Source organism: Theropithecus gelada, chromosome 6, assembly GCF_003255815.1.
Source record: "Theropithecus gelada isolate Dixy chromosome 6, Tgel_1.0, whole genome shotgun sequence".
Lineage (NCBI taxonomy): Eukaryota > Metazoa > Chordata > Mammalia > Primates > Cercopithecidae > Theropithecus > Theropithecus gelada.
In genome coordinates, this window is record NC_037673.1 from 172,080,137 (window position 1) to 172,096,991 (window position 16,855).

The following is a 16,855-nucleotide window of genomic DNA, read 5'->3' on the forward strand; positions in this document are numbered from 1 at the left end:
TAGAGACAAAGGAAGATCAGCTTCTTCTTGGAATGTGAGAATATTAAACAGTAGGGCTTCCCGGGATTGGGACCTGCCTGATAAGAAGTTTTCTTAAGGAGGGGACACACAGCTCCAAAGTTACAGATTCCAGCAGGTCCCTTCCAGGTGGCCAAGACAGAAACCTAATTCAGAGCAACTGAAGGAAAAAGGCAGCATTTATTGGCTCACATAACTGAAAAGTGCATGAGCAGAGGAAGCTTCAAGGCACATCGGGACCTGTCAAACACTGTCATCAGGAATTTGCCTCCTGCCCTTCTCTCAGCTGTGTGCTTCTCTGCATTGGCATCACCCTCGGGCAGGCCCTCCCCAGGTGGTAGCAAACCAGTCACCAGTTGCTCAGTCCCACATTCTGCCAGCCCTGCTAATTCCATACATGGAGGCTCCTTTTGGTCAGACACTGTGGCTCATGCCTGTAATCGCAGCACATTGGGAGGCCAAGGCAGGAGGATCACTTGAGCCCAGGAGTTCAAGACCAGCCTGTAGCCCCAGCTACTGGGGATGCTGAAGCAGAGGATCTCTTGAGCCCAGGAGGTTGAGGTGGCAGTGAGCCATGATTGTGCAATTGCTCTCCAGCTTCTGTCGAGAGAGAAAGACAGAAAGACAGAAAGAAAGAAAGAGAAAGAAAGAGAGAGAAAGAAAGAGAGAAAGAGAGAGAGAGAAAGAAAGAAAGAGAAAGAAAGAAGAGAGAGAGAGAAAGAAAGAGAAAAGAAAGAGAGAAAGAGAAAGAAGGAGAGAAGAAAGAGAGAGGAAAGAAGGAAGGAAGGAAGGAAGGGAGGGAGTCACTTTCCTATTGGTTCCAGCTAAAGTCCCAGGGCTGACTCTCATTGGCTTAGCTTGTGTCACTTGCCATCCTAGAGCCAATCACCATGGCCAGGTGGCTACCCAGCACTCTAATTAGCTGGCTATGGATCTAATGCCCACCCATGGCAGTAGGACATAGAGTCAGCCCCACCCAAATCACAAAGACTGAGGGTGGAGAATAGAGGAACTCCAGGCAACACCAGACAGGTCAAAAATGTATTATCACCACAGCAAATTACACCAGAAACATCCCAATGACAAAATGCCATAGTGATAGGGCGAGAGCACGGAAGGAAATCATGGGGTTATATGTGTGGGTAAGAAATACAAAAAAAAAAAAAAAAAGCTTCAGAAGGGGCAAGTGCAAGATTTAAACAGCTATTATTACGCTCTGTGGTCCAGAAAGTGGCCTCAGTCTGCAAATCCTGCCCCTGAGATGGGACCTCAAAGGCCGTGGGCCAAGGCAAGTTATTTCAACCCCAAGCAGGTGGGGCAATGCCAGGCATGTGTTCTACCTCTGGAAATATCCACTGACCATCCACAATCAAAAAAGCCTTGGGCTTGATGTTGGGGATTCAGGGATGAGCAAGGCATGCCCTTGCCCTCAAGCAGCTTAGGATCCAGCAGCAGGAGACAATCAAAGATAGGGGAAAAAGGGCACCCCAGAGGTGTGGAGGGCTCTGCAGCAGGGAGCGCTGTGTGGGAGAAGAGTTGAGGTAAACAGGTTGACAAAGGAAGCAGAAGTCAGCTCAAGAGGGGCCCTAGTGGGTTTGGACTTGATGCTGCAGGTAATGGTGAGTCATCGGAGGCCTTTGAGCACAGGAGTGACCCAAGCAGGGTGACGCTTCACCGCCTTAATGGATCCAGACAAAGGCCCAGTGGAGAGTCACAGAGAGGATCAAAGGGCTGGCAACAGGCCAAGAAGGGAGATGGCAGAGGGAAGGCTAGAAAGCTGGAGGCGGGGAGAGCACTGATTAAAGTCAGGCATGGGAGCACGGCGGCTTCCAGACACTGGACCCAGGTGGGGACAGAGTGACCTTGTGAAGTCAAAGAGAATGTTGCTCTGTTCAGCTCCCACCAGGAAAGGTGAGTGTTGCACAGACGCACCCCAATGTCATTTATGTAACCGTGACCCCCTCAAGAGGGGGTGTAGGGTGGAAACTGGGACCAAGTCAGTCACTAACAAAGAGGTTTTGGTAGAGTCCTGAGTAACAGTCATAAAGGAAAGCAGAGGGCCACCTGGGTGTCTGGGCATGTTCCTTAATCATTCATTAAACAGCCACTTCCTGAGGGCCTGTTTTGGGGCTGGTCCTTCTCTGGGCTCTGAGCCCAGAGACATGTAGCCGGCATGCCCCTGTCTTATTCTGTCATAGCCCAGCACCTGCTGAAAGTGCCCTGCCCCTGGGTGTGTTTGCTCAAGCAGTACCCACTTCTCCTACTAGAAGAGACAGAAATTTGTGTATTTTCTCACCATGTATCCCCAGCAACAAGAAGAGCCTCTGGCATACAGTAGATGCTCAGTATGTGTTTGCTAAGTAAAGGACTCCCTCCTCTTCAGTGAGTCCCATCCTCCAAGGGCTCACAATCCAGTAGGGAAGTCAGCCAAGAAAGCAACCTTAAGTATAAAGCTTAGTGCCACAATGAAGGGGTCCACCTGGGTGCATGAAAGAAACCCTGGTTCCATCCTGTTTCCCAAGTTAGATTTTTTTTTTTAATGCTCTAGCTGTGCCGTAATGGTCAAAGCAAAGGTTTGTCAAGCACACAGAGTAGACAAAGGCATTCTACCCAGAGCAAAGAGCACGGGCAAAAGCTCAGAAACATGGTTGAGGTTGTGGCGTGTCCAAGAACTGTAAATCATTTGGTGTTGATGGGGCACAAGTGGCTACTATGAGACTGCAGAAAGCAGTCAGAGTCTGATCACCAAGGGCCTTCAAGGCCAGTTTAAAGGGCTTGGACTTTATCCTGAAGGCAATGGGAAGACATTAAAGGATTTTGTATTAGTTAGGATCCTTTTGGATCCTTAAAGTGGCTTTAAACAAGAAAAAAAGGGAAGAGGTAAAAGTAGAAAACCCAGATTGGAGTCTCTCTGGCCCTCTGTGCTCATGTACCCTCAGCTGGTCTCTGGGGCCGGGGGGACCAGATGTGCTCATCAGTCCAGCCCAGGTCATGTGATCCACCATGCATGGGTCCAGATGAAATAACACAGGTGGGCTCCTCCGAAGCCGACGCCACACGAGGGAGGAGTTGGCCAAAAGACTGTGACCACGGCGTGTTTTAAGGAGAAGAGTGATGCAGTCAGATCTGTGTTTTAGAAAGCTCTGATTCTCCTACCGGTCTGGAAGCCAGTTAGAAAGTAAAGAAGAAGACAAGAGCAGAGGCAGGAGCCGTGGTCCAAGGCTGCTGGTGAGAACAGGGCTGAGCCAAGCTGATTGGAAGTGAGCAAAGGCCTGCCCCAGAGAGAATTTCTTATGTAAGTCCTTAGGGCACAGCTCTGAGCCCTGACCTACAGCTCCATCACTTTTGGTCACCTTGAGACCTAGAACACCCAGCCCCATCAAGGACCAGCCCGTGGCGAGGTCTCCATGTAGGGTGCCCTAGCAGGATACCCAAACTCTGGAACTAGTTGTCTCGAAGCTGCAGACCCAGGCTCGGCTTCTAGAAAGCCCCCAATCTCCCTCAGGAAATGTGGCCACCTGGAGAGACACACCAGGTTCAGATGCTGTTGCTTCTGCTTCTTGGCTGTGTTACCCTGAACAAGGGCTTAACCTCTCTGAGTCTGAATATCCCTCTCTGAATATAAAGCGGAGGTAATGATATTTAAGGTAACGGAGGCGAGGGACTGGGGATTAAATCAGATAAAGATTATGAATCACCTTTCCCCATGAGAGGCTCAGTTGTTGAAAATCCCTTCCTCTTCTGCCCTTTAAGCTTTTCCCTGGCTTCATCTTCCCAAGACTTCCCCAATCCTTTGCTTGTTTGCCAAATAAAAGGGGGTTTTGTTTTATTTTGTTTTTCTACCAGGAAGAAACAACTGGAGGTTGAGTGGCCCAGAGCAGCCATTTTTAAATTTGTGGGTGGAAAATTCCTCGTCTTCTTGGGCCTGAAGTCTAAGTCCCTTCTGGACTTTCTTACACAGTTCCCATTTTGGGGGACCCAAATATCCTAGACCCTCGTATGCAGGAGAGGAAGGGAGGGAGCCAAGAAAAGGGGTAAAAAGAAGAACCATCTCCCCCATTTTCCTCTAAGCTTTAAATTCGTTTCTTTCGCATTCCAACTTAAATACATGCAGGGAGATTATGAGGCGGAGTTCTTTGACCAAGCAGACCATAAAAGGAGGTTTTGTCTAGTGGTCACTCTGCCCTGAACTCCAGAAGAGAACGCTATGCCTTGCCTGGGTGTTGGAGAGAAAGAGGGAATTAATACTTGCTGAGGCTATGCTACTGTTTCCTAAGCACTGTTTGATTAGAGCCACACAACCACCCTGGCAGGTAGAAATCACTCCCCGATTTCATCAGTGGGGACACAGTCTCAGGGAAAAGCCACACACTAGGGTCACACGGGAAGGGGCAGAGGATTAGTGAGATTTAACTCCCTGTCTTTACGTGGCCAGTGCCCATGGCTTCCACCACCATGAAACCTCTGAGATGACTTGGATGGCCCCAGAGCTTTCATGCATCAGGAGCAGGGGGTGCCAGCCACCCCTGCCCCTTCCCTGCTTTAAGCCTCCAATTCCATCTGGCTTGCAAGCTGTGTGTGTTTGATTCTCCTCGTCAGAGTTCCCTCTTCACTAAGACAGCACTTAACATGTTGTATGGTCATTGACTGTTTGCGGGCATCTGTCTCCCGCTTGCTTCTGAGTGCTTCGAATCACAGAGTCTCGGATCTGAAAGGATCTGGAGAGTGTGAACTGGTCCGTGTGTTAGCTCTCAGTGAAGCATTTGCATCTCTCACTGTGGAACGAAGTGGGGGAGAGAAACTCTGAAACTTCTTGTACACCTTTGCCTGGGAGAACTCCTGGGGTGCTGCAGGACCTCTGTATATGTTAGATAAGAGAATGAGTGAGTGAAAAATGCCTGCTACATAGGGTTGTCAGACGGCTTAAAGGGTTGGCATGCGTAACGTCCCTAAAGCAATGCTTGGCACACTGGAGGTGTTTAGGACATGTGGAGCTGGGTGCTGAGTTATACCTAAAAAAGAGTACTTACCTAGAGTGAGAAGTTTCATTAACTTGTTATGCGACCTTGAGAAAGTCCTTTCCCCTTTCTTACCCTCTGTCTCCCCATCTGTAAATTGAGGACACTGGGTTAGATGACCAGAAAGTTATCTTTTCATCACTGATTTTTTTAATGTATGTCTTATTGCCTCCCTTCATCCAACCCTCCCCCAACCACATACGCACACGTGTGCACACACACACACACTCGTCTATTAATCTCCAGTAGCATTCCACTGCCCCTCGGCACTCTCTCTCTCTTTCATTTCCTCAACCAGAGGCCCCATAAGCTTATTAACCTCTGTTGTCCATGTTCCACCAATATCCTTGCTTTAACAAAACAGGAATAATGTCCTTTTGAATTCATTTTTATCAACAAGCAAGATCTGTTTTGTGGGCCAGAGTGTGCTGGTTCTAAATGGAAAGTAGAAGTCATTTCCAGAAAGCTCACTCACTCCATATAATGCAGGGGTTCTGCCGACTGCCTCTGTACCAAGATGGAAAGAACATCTATCTTCACAAATGTAGGCGACACCATAGAGGCAGTCGTTCAAGGGACAAGGGAAAAAGCTTTCCATTCCAAAAGGAACAGGAAGGCTGGAAACTAAAAATTCCTCCTAGAACGAGAACAAAATCACACTCCAGGGTCACTTCCAACTTCACAATTCTTGACACTGAGTTTCTTAGAATTTAAGATTCTAAAGTTGTGAGTGAATGTGTATAATTGGTTGATTTGAAGCTTCCATGAATCCTAAAATATTCTGTGGTTCCATGATCCAGTTTTTCTGTAAGATGAGGGTCCAGGATCTTATGATTCTCTGATTCTATTGACCCAGGGCAAGGGTTTTTCAACCAGTCGATGTGTCAGAAACACTTGCGGAGCTGGGCAAAAGATGCAAATTCCTGGGCTTCTGTGTCAGAGATTTGGGTTTGCGCCATGTGGGATGAAGCACAATAATCTGCAATTTTTTAACAAGTCCCCCACTCCAGTGGTTCTGAGTAGGAGTGGGTTACTCTTTGACATATAGTGTTGTAGGGAGCCTATAATTCTGTGATTCTAAATGTGATTCTAAAATGGTCTTTTGCATGATTCTGGTATCCTGCAACTCTGTTATTCTATTTCCCTGTGGCTAAGGAGAAGACTCTAACGTGTAAAAACTGTCTTTCTGAGTATGGGTTTGCAGGTGGAGAGGAAAAGGGACCAAGCATCCTGAGGGTGGACAGACACTCAGGAAGGGGACCCTCTCGAGAGCAGGGAAAGCAAACTCTGATGCTCCACTGATTGTGCCTGGGCAAGTCCAGAGCTGAGACTCAGAAATGAGGATGCTTGTCTGGGGTCATTGGCTGGCTCTAGGGACAGGCCATCAGAGAAGAGTTCTTGATGAACGGGGATGTCCAAACACATCTCAAAGAGTGAGAGGAGAAGAGACAGAAGTCATAAATGAGAGCTGGAAAAAGAACCAGAGGCAAGAGAGGAAAGATTTATTACCAAAATATTCTTCCTTTGATAGGATGGGGGCAAGAAGACTGCAGACTGGTGTGCAGACATGAAAATGCAAGGTTTCAGGAAAGCACAGGATGAGGGGAGCTAACCATGTGCGCATACCCAGGGGTACAGTGTGGGCTGGGAGACAACTGCTTTGACATGCTAATGAGTGCCTGAATCTGGGAGGGTGGGACGGGATGAAGGCTGGCAGAGGACCTCTGAGGAGCTGCTGGGCAGATGCTGGGCTGGGAGAGAGGTTCTGAGTTAGGGGCCAGGCTTTGGGATAGGGAGGGGCTCACCCAGGGAATTTCCACATGGACTCCATGCACCACCAATGAGTCAGAGTTCATATGTTGAGCCTGGTACCCTCTTTCTGAGAAAAGTGAAGAATGAATCCAGGTACCATGGCTCCTGCCTGCAATCCCAGAGCTTTGGGAGGCTAAGACAAGACTGCTTGAGGCCAGGAGTTCAAGACTAGCCTGGGCAACATAGTGAGACCTTGTCTCCATAGAAAATAAAAAATAAAAATCGGCAGGCTTGGTAGTGCACCCATGTAGTCCCAGCTACTCAAGAGGCTGAGATGGATCACTTGAACTCAGGACTTCAGGGCTGCAGTGAGCTATGATTGTACCACTGCACTCCAGCCTGGGCAACAGAACAAGACTCTGTATCAAAAAAAAAAAAAAAGAATGAAGGGTGCTGGGGCTTCTGCAGTTTCCCAGGTGGGATAGGAGCCAGCAAGTTGAATTAATGAGGGTGTCTCTGGTGTGGGCAGAATAGACAAGGAGGGGTCAGTCACTATCTGTGATGCATTTTGCCTGCATACCTGCCCAGTGGTAATGACACACTCCTGGCTGTACACACACACCCTTACTGCCCTACACAATCGCAGTGATACATGTTCCAGCCCACTGTAGGACACTCATATCTGCAACCTTACCACTGATGGTTACACAGGACTACACCATTTCATACTGATGGCAACATCCTATCACCTGGAGCATTCCTGGTTGACAGCAACACTTAGACATACAACAATATACAGAAATGGTGACATGTCCCCAGAGCCTTTGTGTCTGGCACAGTCTGTGTAAATGGTGCCCTCTGTGGTTGTGCAGTACACAACCTGCACAGCTCTAGGTAGTACTCTTGCCTTACAGCCAAATGCCCAAACAATGCCATTGACTTATTCTACTCTAACAACACTCCACGTAGGTCTATACCATCACACACCAACAACACACTGACACAGGAGTCACATCCCATCGGGAGGGAAACACCACCACACACTGAGAGTCACAGACCCACGCCTGCCCTGCCACACATTAATGATGACACACAGTGCCTGTGTCACTGCACATGAGTGCTACCACTCTCCCACCTGCACAGTCCCACACTGCTGGGCACTCAAATACACCATTGCACACTTATGGGTTTGCCTTCACACCATGCCATTCCATGTTGAAGGAGGTACACTGGGGCCCTCACACTGATGGCACCCAGCCATTGTCAGTGACAAGAGGGAAGGCACTCATCAGATGAGCAAGGTGGCCTAGAGCCCCTCTCTGTGTACCACCCCCGCAGTTCTGTTTCCTCGGGCACATGGCCAACCTCCCAAACCAAGACCAACTCTGCCCCTCCAGGCTCATGCTAGAATGACAGGATGTGAAGCCAGTGTCTGGAGCATTTGAATGTCTCCCTGCACCCACCAACGTAACTCCTAGCAAGCTCAGAACCAGCCAGCGAGCTCCAGATCAGAGCTGGTGCCTGGCATTTCCTAGACACCCCCTCACTTCCCACATGGCATCCAGGATGCCCTCTGGGCTGAGGCAATTGCAGGGAAGAAATGGGCTGACCTTTGGACAGGAGCCTTATGCAAGCTCTCTCACTGATCACCACATTTATGGTCTGTGACAGTTGTCATTCCTCACACATTGTTCCTCGATCCTCACACAAAGTACTAACATTAGCTCCCTGATTGGCTTCCTACTGAACATTCAAGGCATATACATAACATCTTACAAGTCTGTTCAAATCTGAGCCCCTCCTCCTGCCCCCAGGGCTCATAAATAAAAGTGGAAATTCAGCTCCAGCCAGGATAAGTCACCTAAAGCAGAGCCCAATCTATATTTTACCAGGTGACTCTTAGAAGCTGTCTACAGAGCAGGCTCGGCAAGAACCTGCGGCTGGGCCTGTTTGCACTCCCGCTGGATTAGAGATGCAGGAGATGAAGGAAATGCTGGCAACCCGCATGACATGAGGACCCTGATCTGGGTGTGATTTCCTGGCAGTTTTTTTTTTTTCTTTCAGTGAGAAACTGGAGAACAGGGAAGACTATAAATGCCAATGTAAAAAAATATCTGCAGAGCAAAAGTTACATTTCCATAGGCTGTGGGATGTGTCAGGAGAGAGGCAGCCCCACGTGCTGGAAGGACCACAGAACTCAGTGTCAGGCAAGCCTGGTCTGGAATGCTGGCTCTGCCAAAGATTCATTTTATCTCCCTGGGCCTCAACTTTCCCATCTTGAACATAAGCGCTTGTGTAAATTAAATGAGAACATGTAAATCCTATAAAGCACCAAAGTTAACACCTGAGACATAATGAAAGCTCAAATATTCACTATTAGTAGTAGTATTTTAATCATTAGGAAATGCTTATGATATTCAGCAACTTTTTCAATAATAGGTCATTTGGGAAGCATGTCAAGGCTGGTAACACTGAATAGGAAGCAGGTACTCATCTCTTCATCACCTTTCTTTAATGGCTAAAGTGTCGTGATTTACCCCTTATTGCTCAATAAAATGAAGTCACCAAAATGTGGCTGAGCTGTCTTCCTATTCATCAGTAAGATTTTCTGCAGTGAGACACAGTTCATGTCAGCTTAGGCAGTTTTTTATAGACTCAGAGATGCTTGGGCTCAAAGGGGGCTTTAGCCATCAGCTGGACCAGCCTCCCACCCACATGCCATCTTCCAGATGTAGAGAACCCATAACCCCACATGGGGCAGTCCATGCTGTGGCTGGACAGCTCCTCTGGAGAGCAGGTTCTTCCTCTCAGAGCTTCTGCCTGCTTCCTTTACCTTTCCCCCATTGCCCTAATTCTATCGCCAGCAATAGAAAAAGCAATAGTACTACTCTTCCCCTGCAACAGTTATTCATCCATTCAAGCACTTCCTTAGCACCTACTTTGCCAGGCACGTTACTAAGCGGGGGAATTATAAATTAAGCAGGAATTGCCAGCCCTTCAAGGGTTAATGCCCCCTCAGTGTTCTTTCTTCCAGGTGAAAGATCCTCAAATCCTTCAACCTGCCCTCATTTGACCTGTTTTCCAGGTGCCCACCACCAGACTAGCCCCTTCTCGAGCTTGACATACTCAAGTTTGCCAAAGTCCATCTTAAAGTGTGGTGTCCAGAACTGAGCTCAGTATTTTCCCTAAACCTCAACTGGATTTGTAGCCCAGTTCAGTTGTGTCCATGTCAAAAGCAATACCAGTTGTGGAAAAACCTCAGTTGTAACCAGAGTGCTGGCAGCCAGGTCCCATTTACTAAGCATGTTCTTGAAGCACATGAGGAAAGAGGGGATGAGGAGGACTGTGCACTCGAAATGACATGATGTCAGATCTCCCTGCCCAGAACTCCCCTCAGGCATTAGTGGAAAGTCTAAGTCACTCTAATCAAAGAGCCTCCCTGCCACTGCCATCCCCCTCTTTGTATCTGCCCTAGGAAAGGGAAGAAAAATAAAGAATAAGCATTCTATGCTGACGGCCCAACACAGTGCTAAACATGGAACTCAGCCCTAAAGGAGGGGCCTTCCTTACCCAAGCCTGTAAGGGGAGAACAGACATAGGCTTCAGAAGGTGATTCTCCAGGTGACAAGGCCTCTCGTTCACCAGTGGCCAGGTTCACCAGTTCACCAGGTTCACCAGTGGCCTCTGACTTGTGGGGGGCGGGGTCTCCTGCTTTAAGGCCTTTGCTGTGATCGTGTGTGAAGGGATAAGCTCCCCCTTATTGGAACGAAATCATATTTCTGCAACTCTTGTTGCCCCTTCCTTGGAAGGAGGCCATCCCCTTAGAAGGAGAAGCCATCTCCACTCTGACATACCCTGACGGATGTAGAAACTCCTGCAGATCTTTCAAAGGCCTTGTGCAAGGCCCCTCCTCTCTGAAACCATTTTCCTACACATCGGGCCTGATTAAAGGGAGCAATTGGGAGCCGAAAGATGGCAGGCAGAATAAAGAGGCTCATTAAGAGAGAGTAATAAAACAAAAAAAATGAGTGCCAGGGGAAGAGAAAAGGCTGGGGATGGTAGCAGATGTTGTCCTGCCTCTTGGAAGTCCTTTTACTTTCTTGGGCATAGGAGGAAAAGAAATGGCCTTCTCGAATAAATTTTGCCAGAGGAGTCTTTATTCTTCACAGGATATCAGATCTCAAAGGGATTGGTGAGTGGCTTGCCTAAGGTCCACTGCAGTTTTGCATCAGTCTTCTCTCACTGGGTGCTGACCCACTGCGAGGGTCTTGCTCACACGCTCCATCAGTGTTTCCTGAGTGCTCCTGTGGCTGGGCACTGTGCTGGGGGGAGGGGCTGTAAAGATGATCCGGCCAAGGTCCAGTCCTGGAGCTGCTCACAGGCAAGAGGCAAGCTAACAGGTGGAACGGGAGTCGCTGAGGCAAGGGCTTGTCTCGGAGTCGCAGGAACCCCAAGAGGTGCGACCACTCTGCCTGGAGAAACCAAGGAGGGCTTTCCCAAGGAGGCGAACTTTGAGCTTTGCTTTAAAGAGCCCTTCCTCCACCCCCTGCCCCCACCACTCCTCAGGAGCAGAAAGCTTGTGGGCCTGGAGCTGTGGCCAGGATGTCTGGCTGCAGGGAGACGGCAGGGGCGTCTGCGAGGGGGAGGAGAACAGTGTAAGGTGGAGGAGAGAGGGGAGGGGAGCGAGAAAAGAGGGGGAGGAATGGAGGGAGAAGGAGACGGGAGGGAGGAGGGAGGGAGAGAGGGAGAGAAGGAAGGAACGACGGGGGAGGGAGGGAGGGAGAGAGAGAGGAGAGAGAGACGGGGGGAGAGAGAGAGAGGAGAGAGAGACAGGGGAGAGAGAAAGAGAGGAGAGAGAGACAGAGGGGTGAGAGAGAGAGAGAGAGAGAGAGAGAGAGAGAGAGAGAGATTTGAATTTCCCATCTGGAAGGGGAGCGGTAGAACGTCAGGGCCCGGCTGAGGGGCGTGATTGGAGGGCGCCTTCGGCAGCCGCCCGCGGCAGAAGCCGCGGCCCCAGCTCGCCTGGCGGAGTTGCACGCGGCGGCGGGAGCTGGAATAGCAGAAGGAACCACCTCGTGGAGTCGGGCCGGAGCCCTGCAGTGGCTCAGACGGTTGCAGGGACCGCCAGGTCGGTGCTGGCCGAGAGCCGGGAGGGCGGAGCCGGGCTGTGGGCAACAGGGTCCCGGTTCTCGCCTCGAGGCCTTGGGGCAACTCGGGAATCTGGGGAGCACGGCTTTCGGGGGGACAGCTCCCCAAGGCTGCCTGGGCGCCGGATGGGGACTGAGAGGCGGTAGAGGGGACACTCGCGGACGCGCTCTCCATGGTGCTGAAAGGACAGCTCCCTGCGAGCGGCCGCGAGCAGGCGGCTGGCTGCGAACTAAGGGGAGGCGTGGGCCCTAGCCGGAGACTCCAGGTAGAGCCCGAAGGGCCGGGGTCCTGGAGCCAGGACCGCCCCGGCTGCGGCGGAGACTCAAGTCTGAACCCAGAGAACAACTTTGAGCTCGCGGGGGTGGGGGACGTCGATCTAAGCTACTTCTGGCTGTGCTTAACCCGAAGCCCGCCGAAGCACGCTTCGCCCAGGAGGAGGGAGTCGCCCCCGAGGGGTACAGTTCGTGCTCCCGGAGTGAGTCAGAGGGCGGCGGCAAGGGGGCGGACAGACCGCAGGTCAGGGGAGGAGAACGTAAACGTCGACTGGGGATGGGGGACCAAGGGGACTATTTGTCCCTTCCCGGGAGGAGAAGAGGCTTGGGCAGCGTAAGTCCGCCGCCTGGAGTCTTCGGGAACGACCCCTCCTGTGCTCTCGCTCTCGTCCGCCTCAATCTGCCCCCTCCCTCAGCAAAGTTTGAAACCGGGCCGGGTCTTGGGGTTGGAGCTATGTGTGTTGGGGGAAGGGGCGCTCTCTGTGGCCCACCGGGAGCTCCAAGGCAGAGTTGCCGGGGGGGGGGGGGGGGGGGGATGGGTCTCCGCGGGGGTCCGAGAGAGGGACGCCGGGGTTCCTGTCCTCTCTTCTGGCGGGGAAACGGGAACCCCCGGCCACTTCCGCTTTTCAGCCTGGGCCGGCTCCCTACCTCCTCCCATCCTCCGCTGCCCCTCCCCTCCCCCATGCTTCTCCCATCCCGGGCCACGGGGTGGGGACGGGGCGGGGGGAGGGGGTGGAATGACGTCCCCTGTCTCTGCCACTGCCTTTGGCGTACAGTCCCCTGCCAGAAGCAAATGAGTGTTGAATTGAGTTGCGGTGAATATAGCCCAGACTTGAGCCATAAAAACAGAAAAACAGCCATAAGGACAACCACTGCAGGTGCCCGAGTCGGCTTGTCAGATGGCAGGGCCCAGTCCCGAAAACCTCCAGGGGCTCAGATGGTCGAGCCTGAGCCGGTGCTTGGGCTGGGACGGGCTCGGAGGGAGTCGGAGAGGGCAAGGAAGCTGAAGGAGCGCCCTGGGTCCCCGGCGCACTGAAGGCAGGGAAACCTGGTGCTACAGCAGCATCCCTCCCCCCCCCCCGCCCCCCCCCCCCCCGTGCAGCGTCCCCCCCCCCCTCCCACCCCCACCTCCACCCCCACCCCCCTTCCCGCGCAGGGATAGACCAAGACTTCCCGCAGAACCGCTAAGGAGCGCCTCCTGGCGGCCCGGTCAAAATCCTCTACTGTTGGCAACCTGCTGGACCTCAGCGCTCCCGCAGGCATATGGCAAAACATCCACACACACGCCTGCACACACGCACGCACTCATACGATGTCTAAGTCCAGAGTTGCACACACGGGGTCATACTTCCAACGCACACACCCTCATGCACTCGTTGACACGTTAAATTCAACCCAGCACACATGTCCTCAGGATCTACCATGTACCAGGAGATGTAGCCGATTCTGGGGACAGGAGAAATGAAACAAGATACTGGTCCTGTCCTGAGAGGAGCTCAGAGTGACCAGGAAGGGAAAAACAGACAAAGAGAGCATGTACTGGAGGCAGGCAATACTGCCCCAGAAAGTGCCACAGGGCTCCAAAGGGGAAGATGCCCTCACATCTTGCCAAGGAGATCTGGGAAATTGCATGGAGGGAGTGCTATTTGAGAGGGATCTTCGGAAATTAATGCTGCTGCTGATGATACTGATGACTGCAATGATGTTAGATAATGTGTACCTACTCTGTGCCAACACTGGGCTGAGCACTTTATTTGCATCACTTCATTCAATGCTCACTACAAGCCTTGGGAATAGGTGGTGTTGTCTCCATTTCACAGATGAGAAAACATTGAGTCATTTGCTCAAGGTTACTTAGTAAGTGATGGAGCCAGGATGTGAACTGGCAGAGATGAGGGTAAGAGGTTCCAAGGCTGTGGGAATAGCATGCACAAATGCCCAGGCATTTTCAGAAAGAGGATCTGTTGGGAAATACTACATGCTGAAGTGGAGCCCTGTGCAAGAAGCAGAGCCCTGTGCAAGAGGTGGCATACCAGCAGCAAGGAAGACAGACGGGTGCTAGACTGTGCAGGCCTTGAAGGTCAGCACAAGGACTCGCATCAGTTTAACAAGGCCATGGGGAGCCATTGCAGGGTGTGTGTGAATGAGCAAATCTGCCCTTTAGGAAAATTAATTGGATGGCCATGTGGAGGCTGGATGAGAGCTGGGGGAGAGACAGTTAGAGGTTATGGATAAATCCAGAATCTCTAGGTCCTGAACCAAGGCATTAGCAGCAGTCGGAGAATGGAGGGTCGGGATGCAGGCAGCATTGCAAAGCCACAGCATCTGGACTTCTCCCTGGAATTCTCCCTCGGCACCCCCATCCCAATCTTACTCCCCAATTCCTTGTGTGATCTGTTATTCAGCTTCTACCTCCCCAGCCCAGCTGAATGTTGTGAGACCACTGCTGGGACTCCCTTGTTCCCTGCCACAGCCCCAGCACCCAGAACAGTGTCTGGCAGAAAGTAGATACTCAAGGAATATTTGTAGTATGAGCAAGTGAGTGAGTGAATGAATGAATGAATGAGGAATTTGCTGTCTCTAGAGTTTTCAGTTGAGGTGATTGGGACAAGGCATGCTAGAGAAAAAGATAGGTGTGTGGGGAAAGCCAGGATGAGACTGATCTTTGGACAGATAGAATTTGAGATTATCCATGTGACAACATCCAACAGAGAGTTAAATGCGCAGGTTTGGGGGAGGGAAGGCAGAGAGAGGGAAGTGTCTGTGGCTAAAGAAGTGCACTAAACCAATAGGGGTAGATGAGATTCCCAAGGGAGACAGAGGAGCAGGAGAGGCAGGAGGGGAGAGTTCGTTTGGAGAACATCTTCACTTTAAAAGAAAGGAAAGGAGTCAGCAAAGAAGAGAGAGAAGACCTATCTGAAAAGTAGGATGAACACCACAAGAGTGCTGTGTCATGGAATTCAGGAGGAGATTCCAGAAAGCTGGAAAAGGTTGGGGGAGGGAGTCAGCAGCAGCATGTGATTCAGCAGAGGGATGGAGGAGGAGGATGACGGCTGTGAAGACCCTCTTGGATCACCTGTGGCGACTGATTATGGCAGTTTCAGGGTTCCTGCAGAGGCAGCAGAGCTCTGGTCTCACAGAGAGGTAGGGCTTGACTGGGAGGTGAAGACGTGGAGATACCACGTTGAGATCACTTCGTCACAAAGTGAGAGGGGTAGGATTAAGGGAAACACAGAATATAGGGAAGGAGTTAAAGAAGGGAGGGGATAAAAGCAACCTGTGGAGAGGAGATGGAAGATGCGAGGAAGAGGGAGTGATGAGGTATAAAGAGAGGGAATCCAGGGCACAGGTGGATGCACTGGCTTCAGCCAGAAGAGGGCTTCTTCCTCAGGAGCTAGGAGGAAGGGAGGTTACTGGAGCTCCCACTCACTGACATTAATTGTTTTGATTATTAAAACCACCATTTACTGAGCACCCAGCATGCGCAAACACATCCCATAGAGTATTTCTAAAATTTCAAAGTGGCATTATAATTCTCATTTTATAGAGAAGATCAAGTATCAACGAAGCTAGGTCAATTACTATTGCACAGCTTAAAAAGCGGCAGATTCAAGATGTGAGTCAGGCATGCCTAACTTCAGAGCTCATACCCCTTATACTTTGGCCCTTGAAGTGGGGGAAAGTCACCTGCTGAGAGGGAGAAGGCAGTAGTAGTTTAGGCCTTGAGAAAAGGAGAATTGGTTAGGAGAGTGTAGACAGAGTGAACGGGAGACTGCTTAACAGCTCAGAGGTTCATACTGGGATTGGGCAGCAGGATTTTTGGGCAGAGTTGGGAATTTCAGATAAAGAATCCCAGCAGGCTGAAGAAGAGCTATTAGAGCCACAGGAATGTAAGCATTGAGAAGACTCAGTGGTGAGCAGAGGTACTTTGCAAACTGGGGGAGGGGTGGCAGTGGCAAACAATGTCTGATTAATGCATGCCTGCAAGCAGAGGTGGCTGGAGTAGGTGATAGTTGGGTGATACAGAAATGGCATGTTGAGTTTGAGTGGTGCCCACAGGAAAGGGTATCCAGGAGAAGGAAATGTGTTTTTTTACTTATGTATTGCCTATTTCCCTACATATGTATGCATGTACACCCACACTCACATACACATATACATGCCTCAGAATGTAATCTGCATGAGGTCAAGGCTTTGTCTGGCCTGCTTCCTGTAAATCCCCAGTGCCTAACACATTGACTGGCATAAAGTAGGTGCTCAATTAATACTTGCTGGATGAGTCAATATACAGGTCTAGGTGTCATCAGTTTCAGTGGTCATTAAAACCCCTAGAATGGATGAGTTCTCCCAGGGAAAGGTTAGAAAGAAAAAAGAGGCAGGGGCTGAGGTCAGAGTTATGGGGAAAAAGCTTATGTAAGAGACAGGAGGAAGAAGAGGAGTCAGAAAATGCAAAGGAAGAGAAGAAAAGAGGAGAGGAGAGGAAACAGGGGAAGCAGGGACAGGAAAGAACTGAGTCACAGGACCAGGAGAGAAGGAGGTTTGGGGGTACAGTGGGGTTGTCAGCAGTTCAAATGCTGCAGACTGCTTCAACAGAGGCATGGGAGAAAGGGTCTGGAAGATCATCTGCTCCAGGAGAGAGACACATCA

General features: G+C 50.7%; 1 protein-coding gene across 5 annotated transcripts in view; it reads left to right on the forward strand.

The window, feature by feature from the left end:
- Nucleotides 1-16,855, forward strand: part of CPLX2 (complexin 2) — an 84,059-nt gene that overhangs the window by 63,624 nt on the left and 3,580 nt on the right. The window contains exon 1 of one of the 5 annotated variants that reach the window (XM_025387937.1): nt 1,794-1,929. The exons of 2 other annotated variants lie outside the window; for them this stretch is intronic. The gene's annotated coding sequence lies outside the window, so the exon portion shown is untranslated. Of the gene's footprint in view, nt 1-1,793; nt 1,930-11,564; nt 12,412-16,855 lie in introns of those variants that run through there. 2 more of the 5 variants (XM_025387933.1, XM_025387936.1) reach the window with 2 other exon arrangements.